The 14,056-nt window shown below is 35.9% G+C and overlaps 3 non-coding genes across 3 annotated transcripts; all 3 read right to left on the bottom strand.

Annotated features, from left to right (window-relative positions):
• Positions 1–4,200: 4,200 nt before the first annotated feature.
• TRNAI-UAU (transfer RNA isoleucine (anticodon UAU)) lies at positions 4,201–4,293 on the bottom strand. Its single transcript is given in 2 exon segments — positions 4,201–4,236; positions 4,256–4,293. It is a non-coding gene; the product is annotated as a tRNA-Ile (tRNA).
• A 4,423-nt stretch (positions 4,294–8,716) lies between these two features.
• TRNAI-UAU (transfer RNA isoleucine (anticodon UAU)) lies at positions 8,717–8,809 on the bottom strand. Its single transcript is given in 2 exon segments — positions 8,717–8,752; positions 8,772–8,809. It is a non-coding gene; the product is annotated as a tRNA-Ile (tRNA).
• A 4,422-nt stretch (positions 8,810–13,231) lies between these two features.
• TRNAI-UAU (transfer RNA isoleucine (anticodon UAU)) lies at positions 13,232–13,324 on the bottom strand. The gene is given in 2 exon segments: positions 13,232–13,267; positions 13,287–13,324. It is a non-coding gene; the product is annotated as a tRNA-Ile (tRNA).
• Positions 13,325–14,056: the final 732 nt, after the last annotated feature.

The following is a 14,056-nucleotide window of genomic DNA, read 5'->3' as shown; positions in this document are numbered from 1 at the left end:
GTCATTTTTTACAAGCTAAACACTGCAAGACTGTTTTACAGTTGAAGCAAGGATAAAATATCAACTCTAGTGATGAGACACTTGCTGTAATGACTTCCACCCCAGATGGGACTTGGACCCACAAACCCTGGCTTAGGAGGACAGTGACTTATCCATTATGCCAGTGGTGCTTACTGATTTTCTTATTGTAGACTGTTAGGTTTTTAATAGTCAATTATTTATTTTTGAGGAAAAAGTGAAGCTGTTTACTGTGTTCTTTGCGTTACCAAGTCCAGCAGGAAATGTGCTGGTACTATACAGAGCTGTCAGTATGGATTATCATGCTATATTGCAGAAAATCAATTTGATGCAACTGCTTTACCAACAGTATGTTAATATTTTCCATTGCTGTTTTGTTGGCTGACTGAAGGAAGATATGCAGTGCATTTGAACCAAAGCAGATGTGTACTGACAACTTAAATGCACAATCATGTTTGTGTTTTTTCTTTCTTTCTTCCATCCTTTGTAATATCATATTAAATATTAAGGTAGCAGTTTATAATCAATGACTAATGACATAAGAAAAGGAAAAAAACAGTATACAAAGCTGATCCAGGAGAAGCTTGAACTCATAACCTCAGCATTGCTCAACAGATACTGTCTTACAAGTACTGCGCACTGACCAATTGCACCAATGGAACACTTTGCAGCATTAATTGGTTATGCTAGATGTGGATTTTTTTCAATACAATCAGTACAGTCATAAGAATTGAAAAAGAAAATCATTTTTGGTGATGAATGATGAGCAACAAAGGAACATGCATGCCAAATTGCACTTGAATAAGCTGTCCACGGTGATAGAAAAGGTTTAAAATAAACCAACAACAATGTCATCATTATAAATGCCATATTTAGCTTCTGTGGTCATTTTTTACAAGCTAAACACTGCAAGACTGTTTTACAGTTGAAGCAAGGATAAAATATCAACTCTAGTGATGAGACACTTGCTGTAATGACTTCCACCCCAGATGGGACTTGGACCCACAACCCCTGGTTTAGGAGGACAGTGACTTATCCATTATGCCAGTGGTGCTTACTGATGTTCTTATTTAAGACTGTTAGGTTTTTAATAGTCAATTATTTATTTTTGAGGAAAAAGTGAAGCTGTTTACTGTGTTCTTTGCGTTACCAAGTCCAGCAGGAAATGTGCTGGTACTATCCAGAGCTGTCAGTATGGATTATCATGCTATATTGCAGAAAATCAATTTGTTGCAACTGCTTTACCAACAGTATGTTAATCTTTTCCATTGCTGTTTTGTTGGCTGACTGAAGGAAGATATGCAGTGCATTTGAACCAATCAGATGTGTGCTGACAACTTAAATGCACAATCATGTTTGTGTTTTTTCTTTCTTTCTTTCATCCTTTGTAATATCATATTAAATATTAAGGTAGCAGTTTATAATCAATGATTATTGACATAAGAAAAAGAATAAAAACAGTAAACAAAGCTGCTCCAGGTGAGGTTTGAACTTACAACCTCAGCATTGCTCAACAGATACTGTCTTATAAGTACCACGCGCTGACCAATTGCGCCACTGGAGCACTTTGCAGCATCAGTTGGTTATGCTAGATGTGGATTTTATTCAATACAATCAGTACAGTCATAAGAATTGAAAAAGAAAATAATTTTTGGTGATGAATGATGAGCAACAAACGAACATGCATGCCAGATGGCATCTTGAATAAGCTGTCCACGGTGATAGAAAAGGTTTAAAATAAACCAACAACAATGTCATCATAATAAATGTCATATTTAGCTTCTGTGGTCATTTTTTACAAGTTAAACACTGCAAGACTGTTTTACAGTTGAAGCAAGGATAAAATATCAACTCTAGTGATGAGACACTTGTTGTAATGACTTCCACCCCAGATGGGACTTGGACCAACAACCCCTGGCTTAGGAGGACAGTGACTTATCCATTATGCCAGTGGTGCTTACTGATGTTCTTATTTAAGACTGTTAGGTTTTTAATAGTCAATTATTTATTTTTGAGGAAAAAGTTAAGCTGTTTACTGTGTTCTTTGCGTTACCAAGTCCAGCAGGACATGTGCTGGTACTATCCAGAGCTGTCAGTATGGATTATCATGCTATATTGCAGAAAATCAATTTGATGCAACTGCTTTACCAACAGTATGTTAATCTTTTCCATTGCTGTTTTGTTGGCTGACTGAAGGAAGATATGCAGTGCATTTGAACCACTGCAGATGTGTGCTGACAACTTAAATGCACAATCATGTTTGTGTTTTTTCTTTCTTTCTTCCATCCTTTGTAATATCATATTAAATATTAAGGTAGCAGTTTATAATCAATGACTAATGACATAAGAAAAGGAAAAAAACAGTATAAAAAGCTGATCCAGGAGAAGCTTGAACTTACAACCTCAACATTGCTCAACAGATATTGTCTTACAAGTACAGCGCACTGACCAGTTGCACCAATGGAACACTTTGCAGCATTAATTGGTTATGCTAGATGTGGATTTTATTCAATACAATCAGTACAGTCATAAGAATTGAAAAAGAAAATCATTTTTGGTGATGAATGATGAGCAACAAAGGAATATGCATGCCAGATGGCACTTGAATAAGCTGTCCACGGTGATAGAAAAGGTTTAAAATAAACCAACAACAATGTCATCATTATAAATGCCATATTTAGCCTCTGTGGTCATTTTTTACAAGCTAAACACTGCCAGACTGTTTTACAGTTGAAGCAAGGATAAAATATCAACTCTAGTGATGAGACACTTGCTGTAATGACTTCCACCCCAGATGGGACTTGGACCCACAACCACTGGCTTAGGAGGACAGTGACTTATCCATTATGCCAGTGGTGCTTACTGATGTTCTTATTTAAGACTGTTAGGTTTTTAATAGTCAATTATTTATTTTTGAGGAAAAAGTGAAGCTGTTTACTGTGTTCTTTGCGTTACCAAGTCCAGCAGGAAATGTGCTGGTACTATCCAGAGCTGTCAGTATGGATTATCATGCTATAATGCAGAAAATCAATTTGATGCAACTGCTTTACCAACAGTATGTTAATCTTTTCCATTGCTGTTTTGTTGGCTGACTGAAGGAAGATATGCAGTGCATTTGAACCAAAGCAGATGTGTGCTGACAACTTAAATGCACAATCATGTTTGTGTTTTTTTTTCTTTCTTTCTTCCATCCTTTGTAATATCATATTAAATATTAAGGTAGCAGTTTATAATCAATGATTATTGACATAAGAAAAAGAATAAAAACAGTAAACAAAACTGCTCCAGGTGAGGTTTGAACTTACAACCTCAGCATTGCTCCACGGATACAGTCTTATAAGTACCACGCGCTGACCAATTGCGCCACTGGAGCACTTAGCAGCGTTTGTTGGTTATGCTAGATGTGGATTTTATTCAATACAATCAGTACAGTCATAAGAATTGAAAAAGAAAATCATTTTTGGTGATGAATGATGAGCAACAAACGAACGTGCATGCCAGATGGCACTTGAATAAGCTGTCCTCGGTGATAGAAAAGGTTTAAAAAAAACAACAACAATGTTATCATAATAAATGTCATTTTTTAGCTTCTGTGGTCATTTTTTGCCAGCTAAACACTGCAAGACCGTTGTACAGTTGAAGCAAGGATAAAATATCAACTCTAGTGATGATACACTTGCTGTAATGACTTCAAACTCAGACGGGACTAAAACCCACAACCACTGGCTTAGGAGAACAGTGCCTTATCCATTATGCCAGTGGTGCTTACTGGTGTCCTTATTTAAGACTGATAGGTTTTTAATAGTCAATTATTTATTTTTGAAAAAAAGTGAAGCTGTTTACTGTGTTCTTTGCATTATCAAGTCCAGCATGAAATGTGCTGGTACTATCCAGAGCTGTCAGTATGGATTATCATGCTATATTGCAGAAAATCAATTTGATGCAACTGCTTTACCAACAGTATGTTTATCTTTTCCATTGCTGTTTTGTTGGCTGACTGAAGGAAGATATGCAGTGCATTTGAACCAAAGCAGATGTGTGCTGACAACTTAAATGCACAATCATGTTTGTGTTTTTTCTTTCTTTCTTCCATCCTTTGTAATATCATATTAAATATTAAGGTAGCAGTTTATAATCAATTATTATTGACATAAGAAAAAGAATAAAAACAGTAAACAAACCTGCTCCTGGTGAGGTTTGAACTCACAACCTCGGCATTGCTCAACAGATTCTGTCTTATAAGTACCGTGCGCTGACCAATTGCGCCACTGGAGCACTTAGCAGCATTTGTTGGTTATGCCACATGTGGATTTTATTCAATACAATCAGTACAGTCATAAGAATTGAAAAAGAAAATCATTTTTGGTGATGAATGATGAGCAACAAACGAACGTGCATGCCAGATGGCACTTGAATAAGCTGTCCTCGGTGATAGAAAAGGTTTAAAAAAAAAAACAATGTTATCATAATAAATGTCATATTTAGCTTCTGTGGTCATTTTTTACTAGCTAAACACTGCAAGACTGTTTTACAGTTGAAGCAAGGATAAAATATCAACTCTAGTGATGAGACACTTGCTGTAATGACTTCCACCCCAGATGGGACTTGGACTCACAACCCCTGCCTTAGGAGGACAGTGACTTATCCATTATGCCAGTGGTGCTTACTGATGTTCTTATTTAAGACTGTTAGGTTTTTAATAGTCAATTATTTATTTTTGAGGAAAAAGTGAAGCTGTTTACTGTGTTCTTTGCGTTACCAAGTCCAGCAGGAAATGTGCTGGTACTATCCAGAGCTGTCAGTATGGATTATCATGCTATATTGCAGAAAATCAATTTGATGCAACTGCTTTACCAATAGTATGTTAATCTTTTCCATTGCTGTTTTGTTGGCTGACTGAAGGAAGATATGCAGTGCATTTGAACAAAAGCAGATGTGTGCTGACAACTTAAATGCACAATCATGTTTGTGTTTTTTTTTTCTTTCTTCCATCCTTTGTAATATCATATTAAATATTAAGGTAGCAGTTTATAATCAATGATTATTGACAAAAGAAAAAGAATAAAAACAGTAAACAAAGCTGCTCCAGGTGAGGTTTGAACTTACAACCTCAGCATTGCTCAACAGACACTGTCTTATATGTACCGCGCGCTGACCAATTGCACCAATGGAACACCATGCAGCATTAATTGGTTATGCTAGATGTGGATTTTATTCAATACAATCAGTACAGTCATAAGAATTGAAAAAGAAAATCATTTTTGGTGATGAATGATGAGCAACAAACGAACGTGCATGCCAGATGGCACTTGAATAAGCTGTCCTCGGTGATAGAAAAGGTTTAAAAAAAACAACAACAATGTTATCATAATAAATGTCATTTTTTAGCTTCTGTGGTCATTTTTTGCCAGCTAAACACTGCAAGACTGTTTTACAGTTGAAGCAAGGATAAAATATCAACTCTAGTGATGAGACACTTGCTGTAATGACTTCCACCCTAGATGGGACTTGGACCAACAACCCCTGGCTTAGGAGGACAGTGACTTAATTATTATGCCAGTGGTGCTTACTGATGTACTTATTTAAGACTGATAGGTTTTTAATAGTCAATTATTTATTTTTGAAAAAAAGTGAAGCTGTTTACTGTGTTCTTTGCATTACCAAGTCCAGCAAGAAATGTGCTGGTACTATCCAGAGCTGTCAGTATGGATTATCATGCTATATTGCAGAAAATCAATTTGATGCAACTGCTTTACCAACAGTATGTTAATCTTTTTCATTGCTGTTTTGTTGGCTGACTGAAGGAAGATATGCAGTGCATTTGAACCAAAGTAGATGTGTGCTGACAACTTAAATGCACAATCATGTTTGTGTTTTTTCTTTCTTTCTTTCTTCCATCCTTTGTAATATCATATTAAATATTAAGGTAGCAGTTTATAATCAATGACTATTGACATAAGAAAAATAAAAAGTACAGTAAACAAAGCTGCTCCAGGTAAGGCTTAAACTCACAACCTCGGCATTGCTCAACAGATACTGTCTTATAAGTACCACGTGCTGACCAATTGCACCACTGGAGCACTTAGCAGCATTTGTTGGTTATGCTAGATGTGGATTTTATTCAATACAATCAGTACAGTCTTAAGAATTGAAAAAGAAAATAATTTTTGGTGATGAATGATGAGCAACAAACGAACGTGCATGACAGATGGCACTTGAATAAGCTGTCCACTGTGATAGAAAAGGTTTAAAAAAAAAACCAACAATAATGATATCTTCAAAATTTCATATTTTAGCTTCTGTGTTCATTTTTTACAAGCTAAACACCGCAAGACTGTTTTACAGTTGAAGCAAGGATAAAATATCAACTCTACTGATGAGACACTTGCTGTAATGACTTCCACCCCAGATGGGACTTGGACCCACAACCACTGGCTTAGGAGGACAGTGACTTATCCATTATGCCAGTGGTGCTTACTGATGTACTTATTTAAGACTGTTAGGTTTTTAATAGTCAATTATTTATTTTTGAGAAAAAGTGAAGCTGTTTACTGTGTTCATTGCATTACCAAGTTCAGCATGAAATGTGCTGGTACTATGCAGAGCTGTCAGTATGGATTATCATGCTATATTGCAGAAAATCAATTTGATGCAACTGCTTTACCAACAGTATGTTTATCTTTTCCATTGCTGTTTTGTTGGCTGACTGAAGGAAGATATGCAGTGCATTTGAACCAAAGCAGATGTGTGCTGACAAATTAAATGCACAATCATGTTTGTGTTTTTTTTTTCTTTCTTCCATCCTTTGTAATATCATATTAAATATTAAGGTAGCAGTTTATAATCAATGACTAATGACATAAGAAAAGGAAAAAAACAGTATAAAAAGCTGATCCAGGAGAAGCTTGAACTCACAACCTCAACATTGCTCAACAGATATTGTCTTACAAGTACAGCGCACTGACCAGTTGCACCAATGGAACACTTTGCAGCATTAATTGGTTATGCTAGATGTGGATTTTATTCAGTACAATCAGTACAGTCATAAGAATTGAAAAAGAAAATCATTTTTGGTGATGAATGATGAGCAACAAAGGAATATGCATGCCAGATGGCACTTGAATAAGCTGTCCACGGTGATAGAAAAGGTTTAAAATAAACCAACAACAATGTCATCATTATAAATGCCATATTTAGCCTCTGTGGTCATTTTTTACAAGCTAAACACTGCCAGACTGTTTTACAGTTGAAGCAAGGATAAAATATCAACTCTAGTGATGAGACACTTGCTGTAATGACTTCCACCCCAGATGGGACTTGGACCCACAACCACTGGCTTAGGAGGACAGTGACTTATCCATTATGCCAGTGGTGCTTACTGATGTTCTTATTTAAGACTGTTAGGTTTTTAATAGTCAATTATTTATTTTTGAGGAAAAAGTGAAGCTGTTTACTGTGTTCTTTGCGTTACCAAGTCCAGCAGGAAATGTGCTGGTACTATCCAGAGCTGTCAGTATGGATTATCATGCTATAATGCAGAAAATCAATTTGATGCAACTGCTTTACCAACAGTATGTTAATCTTTTCCATTGCTGTTTTGTTGGCTGACTGAAGGAAGATATGCAGTGCATTTGAACCAAAGCAGATGTGTGCTGACAACTTAAATGCACAATCATGTTTGTGTTTTTTTTTCTTTCTTTCTTCCATCCTTTGTAATATCATATTAAATATTAAGGTAGCAGTTTATAATCAATGATTATTGACATAAGAAAAAGAATAAAAACAGTAAACAAAACTGCTCCAGGTGAGGTTTGAACTTACAACCTCAGCATTGCTCCACGGATACAGTCTTATAAGTACCACGCGCTGACCAATTGCGCCACTGGAGCACTTAGCAGCGTTTGTTGGTTATGCTAGATGTGGATTTTATTCAATACAATCAGTACAGTCATAAGAATTGAAAAAGAAAATCATTTTTGGTGATGAATGATGAGCAACAAACGAACGTGCATGCCAGATGGCACTTGAATAAGCTGTCCTCGGTGATAGAAAAGGTTTAAAAAAAACAACAACAATGTTATCATAATAAATGTCATTTTTTAGCTTCTGTGGTCATTTTTTGCCAGCTAAACACTGCAAGACCGTTGTACAGTTGAAGCAAGGATAAAATATCAACTCTAGTGATGATACACTTGCTGTAATGACTTCAAACTCAGACGGGACTAAAACCCACAACCACTGGCTTAGGAGAACAGTGCCTTATCCATTATGCCAGTGGTGCTTACTGGTGTCCTTATTTAAGACTGATAGGTTTTTAATAGTCAATTATTTATTTTTGAAAAAAAGTGAAGCTGTTTACTGTGTTCTTTGCATTATCAAGTCCAGCATGAAATGTGCTGGTACTATCCAGAGCTGTCAGTATGGATTATCATGCTATATTGCAGAAAATCAATTTGATGCAACTGCTTTACCAACAGTATGTTTATCTTTTCCATTGCTGTTTTGTTGGCTGACTGAAGGAAGATATGCAGTGCATTTGAACCAAAGCAGATGTGTGCTGATAACTTAAATGCACAATCATGTTTGTGTTTTTTCTTTCTTTCTTCCATCCTTTGTAATATCATATTAAATATTAAGGTAGCAGTTTATAATCAATTATTATTGACATAAGAAAAAGAATAAAAACAGTAAACAAACCTGCTCCTGGTGAGGTTTGAACTCACAACCTCGGCATTGCTCAACAGATTCTGTCTTATAAGTACCGTGCGCTGACCAATTGCGCCACTGGAGCACTTAGCAGCATTTGTTGGTTATGCCACATGTGGATTTTATTCAATACAATCAGTACAGTCATAAGAATTGAAAAAGAAAATCATTTTTGGTGATGAATGATGAGCAACAAACGAACGTGCATGCCAGATGGCACTTGAATAAGCTGTCCTCGGTGATAGAAAAGGTTTAAAAAAAAAAACAATGTTATCATAATAAATGTCATATTTAGCTTCTGTGGTCATTTTTTACTAGCTAAACACTGCAAGACTGTTTTACAGTTGAAGCAAGGATAAAATATCAACTCTAGTGATGAGACACTTGCTGTAATGACTTCCACCCCAGATGGGACTTGGACTCACAACCCCTGCCTTAGGAGGACAGTGACTTATCCATTATGCCAGTGGTGCTTACTGATGTTCTTATTTAAGACTGTTAGGTTTTTAATAGTCAATTATTTATTTTTGAGGAAAAAGTTAAGCTGTTTACTGTGTTCTTTGCGTTACCAAGTCCAGCAGGAAATGTGCTGGTACTATCCAGAGCTGTCAGTATGGATTATCATGCTATATTGCAGAAAATCAATTTGATGCAACTGCTTTACCAATAGTATGTTAATCTTTTCCATTGCTGTTTTGTTGGCTGACTGAAGGAAGATATGCAGTGCATTTGAACAAAAGCAGATGTGTGCTGACAACTTAAATGCACAATCATGTTTGTGTTTTTTTTTTCTTTCTTCCATCCTTTGTAATATCATATTAAATATTAAGGTAGCAGTTTATAATCAATGATTATTGACAAAAGAAAAAGAATAAAAACAGTAAACAAAGCTGCTCCAGGTGAGGTTTGAACTTACAACCTCAGCATTGCTCAACAGACACTGTCTTATATGTACCGCGCGCTGACCAATTGCACCAATGGAACACCATGCAGCATTAATTGGTTATGCTAGATGTGGATTTTATTCAATACAATCAGTACAGTCATAAGAATTGAAAAAGAAAATCATTTTTGGTGATGAATGATGAGCAACAAACGAACGTGCATGCCAGATGGCACTTGAATAAGCTGTCCTCGGTGATAGAAAAGGTTTAAAAAAAACAACAACAATGTTATCATAATAAATGTCATTTTTTAGCTTCTGTGGTCATTTTTTGCCAGCTAAACACTGCAAGACTGTTTTACAGTTGAAGCAAGGATAAAATATCAACTCTAGTGATGAGACACTTGCTGTAATGACTTCCACCCTAGATGGGACTTGGACCAACAACCCCTGGCTTAGGAGGACAGTGACTTAATTATTATGCCAGTGGTGCTTACTGATGTACTTATTTAAGACTGATAGGTTTTTAATAGTCAATTATTTATTTTTGAAAAAAAGTGAAGCTGTTTACTGTGTTCTTTGCATTACCAAGTCCAGCAAGAAATGTGCTGGTACTATCCAGAGCTGTCAGTATGGATTATCATGCTATATTGCAGAAAATCAATTTGATGCAACTGCTTTACCAACAGTATGTTAATCTTTTTCATTGCTGTTTTGTTGGCTGACTGAAGGAAGATATGCAGTGCATTTGAACCAAAGTAGATGTGTGCTGACAACTTAAATGCACAATCATGTTTGTGTTTTTTCTTTCTTTCTTTCTTCCATCCTTTGTAATATCATATTAAATATTAAGGTAGCAGTTTATAATCAATGACTATTGACATAAGAAAAATAAAAAGTACAGTAAACAAAGCTGCTCCAGGTAAGGCTTAAACTCACAACCTCGGCATTGCTCAACAGATACTGTCTTATAAGTACCACGTGCTGACCAATTGCACCACTGGAGCACTTAGCAGCATTTGTTGGTTATGCTAGATGTGGATTTTATTCAATACAATCAGTACAGTCTTAAGAATTGAAAAAGAAAATAATTTTTGGTGATGAATGATGAGCAACAAACGAACGTGCATGACAGATGGCACTTGAATAAGCTGTCCACTGTGATAGAAAAGGTTTAAAAAAAAACCAACAATAATGATATCTTCAAAATTTCATATTTTAGCTTCTGTGTTCATTTTTTACAAGCTAAACACCGCAAGACTGTTTTACAGTTGAAGCAAGGATAAAATATCAACTCTACTGATGAGACACTTGCTGTAATGACTTCCACCCCAGATGGGACTTGGACCCACAACCACTGGCTTAGGAGGACAGTGACTTATCCATTATGCCAGTGGTGCTTACTGATGTACTTATTTAAGACTGTTAGGTTTTTAATAGTCAATTATTTATTTTTGAGAAAAAGTGAAGCTGTTTACTGTGTTCATTGCATTACCAAGTTCAGCATGAAATGTGCTGGTACTATGCAGAGCTGTCAGTATGGATTATCATGCTATATTGCAGAAAATCAATTTGATGCAACTGCTTTACCAACAGTATGTTTATCTTTTCCATTGCTGTTTTGTTGGCTGACTGAAGGAAGATATGCAGTGCATTTGAACCAAAGCAGATGTGTGCTGACAAATTAAATGCACAATCATGTTTGTGTTTTTTTTTTCTTTCTTCCATCCTTTGTAATATCATATTAAATATTAAGGTAGCAGTTTATAATCAATGACTAATGACATAAGAAAAGGAAAAAAACAGTATAAAAAGCTGATCCAGGAGAAGCTTGAACTCACAACCTCAACATTGCTCAACAGATATTGTCTTACAAGTACAGCGCACTGACCAGTTGCACCAATGGAACACTTTGCAGCATTAATTGGTTATGCTAGATGTGGATTTTATTCAGTACAATCAGTACAGTCATAAGAATTGAAAAAGAAAATCATTTTTGGTGATGAATGATGAGCAACAAAGGAATATGCATGCCAGATGGCACTTGAATAAGCTGTCCACGGTGATAGAAAAGGTTTAAAATAAACCAACAATAATGTCATCATTATAAATGCCATATTTAGCCTCTGTGGTCATTTTTTACAAGCTAAACACTGCCAGACTGTTTTACAGTTGAAGCAAGGATAAAATATCAACTCTAGTGATGAGACACTTGCTGTAATGACTTCCACCCCAGATGGGACTTGGACCCACAACCACTGGCTTAGGAGGACAGTGACTTATCCATTATGCCAGTGGTGCTTACTGATGTTCTTATTTAAGACTGTTAGGTTTTTAATAGTCAATTATTTATTTTTGAGGAAAAAGTGAAGCTGTTTACTGTGTTCTTTGCGTTACCAAGTCCAGCAGGAAATGTGCTGGTACTATCCAGAGCTGTCAGTATGGATTATCATGCTATAATGCAGAAAATCAATTTGATGCAACTGCTTTACCAACAGTATGTTAATCTTTTCCATTGCTGTTTTGTTGGCTGACTGAAGGAAGATATGCAGTGCATTTGAACCAAAGCAGATGTGTGCTGACAACTTAAATGCACAATCATGTTTGTGTTTTTTTTTCTTTCTTTCTTCCATCCTTTGTAATATCATATTAAATATTAAGGTAGCAGTTTATAATCAATGATTATTGACATAAGAAAAAGAATAAAAACAGTAAACAAAACTGCTCCAGGTGAGGTTTGAACTTACAACCTCAGCATTGCTCCACGGATACAGTCTTATAAGTACCACGCGCTGACCAATTGCGCCACTGGAGCACTTAGCAGCGTTTGTTGGTTATGCTAGATGTGGATTTTATTCAATACAATCAGTACAGTCATAAGAATTGAAAAAGAAAATCATTTTTGGTGATGAATGATGAGCAACAAACGAACGTGCATGCCAGATGGCACTTGAATAAGCTGTCCTCGGTGATAGAAAAGGTTTAAAAAAAACAACAACAATGTTATCATAATAAATGTCATTTTTTAGCTTCTGTGGTCATTTTTTGCCAGCTAAACACTGCAAGACCGTTGTACAGTTGAAGCAAGGATAAAATATCAACTCTAGTGATGATACACTTGCTGTAATGACTTCAAACTCAGACGGGACTAAAACCCACAACCACTGGCTTAGGAGAACAGTGCCTTATCCATTATGCCAGTGGTGCTTACTGGTGTCCTTATTTAAGACTGATAGGTTTTTAATAGTCAATTATTTATTTTTGAAAAAAAGTGAAGCTGTTTACTGTGTTCTTTGCATTATCAAGTCCAGCATGAAATGTGCTGGTACTATCCAGAGCTGTCAGTATGGATTATCATGCTATATTGCAGAAAATCAATTTGATGCAACTGCTTTACCAACAGTATGTTTATCTTTTCCATTGCTGTTTTGTTGGCTGACTGAAGGAAGATATGCAGTGCATTTGAACCAAAGCAGATGTGTGCTGACAACTTAAATGCACAATCATGTTTGTGTTTTTTCTTTCTTTCTTCCATCCTTTGTAATATCATATTAAATATTAAGGTAGCAGTTTATAATCAATTATTATTGACATAAGAAAAAGAATAAAAACAGTAAACAAACCTGCTCCTGGTGAGGTTTGAACTCACAACCTCGGCATTGCTCAACAGATTCTGTCTTATAAGTACCGTGCGCTGACCAATTGCGCCACTGGAGCACTTAGCAGCATTTGTTGGTTATGCCACATGTGGATTTTATTCAATACAATCAGTACAGTCATAAGAATTGAAAAAGAAAATCATTTTTGGTGATGAATGATGAGCAACAAACGAACGTGCATGCCAGATGGCACTTGAATAAGCTGTCCTCGGTGATAGAAAAGGTTTAAAAAAAAAAACAATGTTATCATAATAAATGTCATATTTAGCTTCTGTGGTCATTTTTTACTAGCTAAACACTGCAAGACTGTTTTACAGTTGAAGCAAGGATAAAATATCAACTCTAGTGATGAGACACTTGCTGTAATGACTTCCACCCCAGATGGGACTTGGACTCACAACCCCTGCCTTAGGAGGACAGTGACTTATCCATTATGCCAGTGGTGCTTACTGATGTTCTTATTTAAGACTGTTAGGTTTTTAATAGTCAATTATTTATTTTTGAGGAAAAAGTTAAGCTGTTTACTGTGTTCTTTGCGTTACCAAGTCCAGCAGGAAATGTGCTGGTACTATCCAGAGCTGTCAGTATGGATTATCATGCTATATTGCAGAAAATCAATTTGATGCAACTGCTTTACCAATAGTATGTTAATCTTTTCCATTGCTGTTTTGTTGGCTGACTGAAGGAAGATATGCAGTGCATTTGAACAAAAGCAGATGTGTGCTGACAACTTAAATGCACAATCATGTTTGTGTTTTTTTTTTCTTTCTTCCATCCTTTGTAATATCAT

The sequence above is a fragment of the Pseudophryne corroboree genome, chromosome 11 (genome assembly GCF_028390025.1).
Source record: "Pseudophryne corroboree isolate aPseCor3 chromosome 11, aPseCor3.hap2, whole genome shotgun sequence".
Taxonomy (NCBI): domain Eukaryota; kingdom Metazoa; phylum Chordata; class Amphibia; order Anura; family Myobatrachidae; genus Pseudophryne; species Pseudophryne corroboree.
The sequence above is the reverse complement of the archived record's forward strand: the minus strand, read 5'-3'. Positions and strand labels throughout refer to the sequence as shown.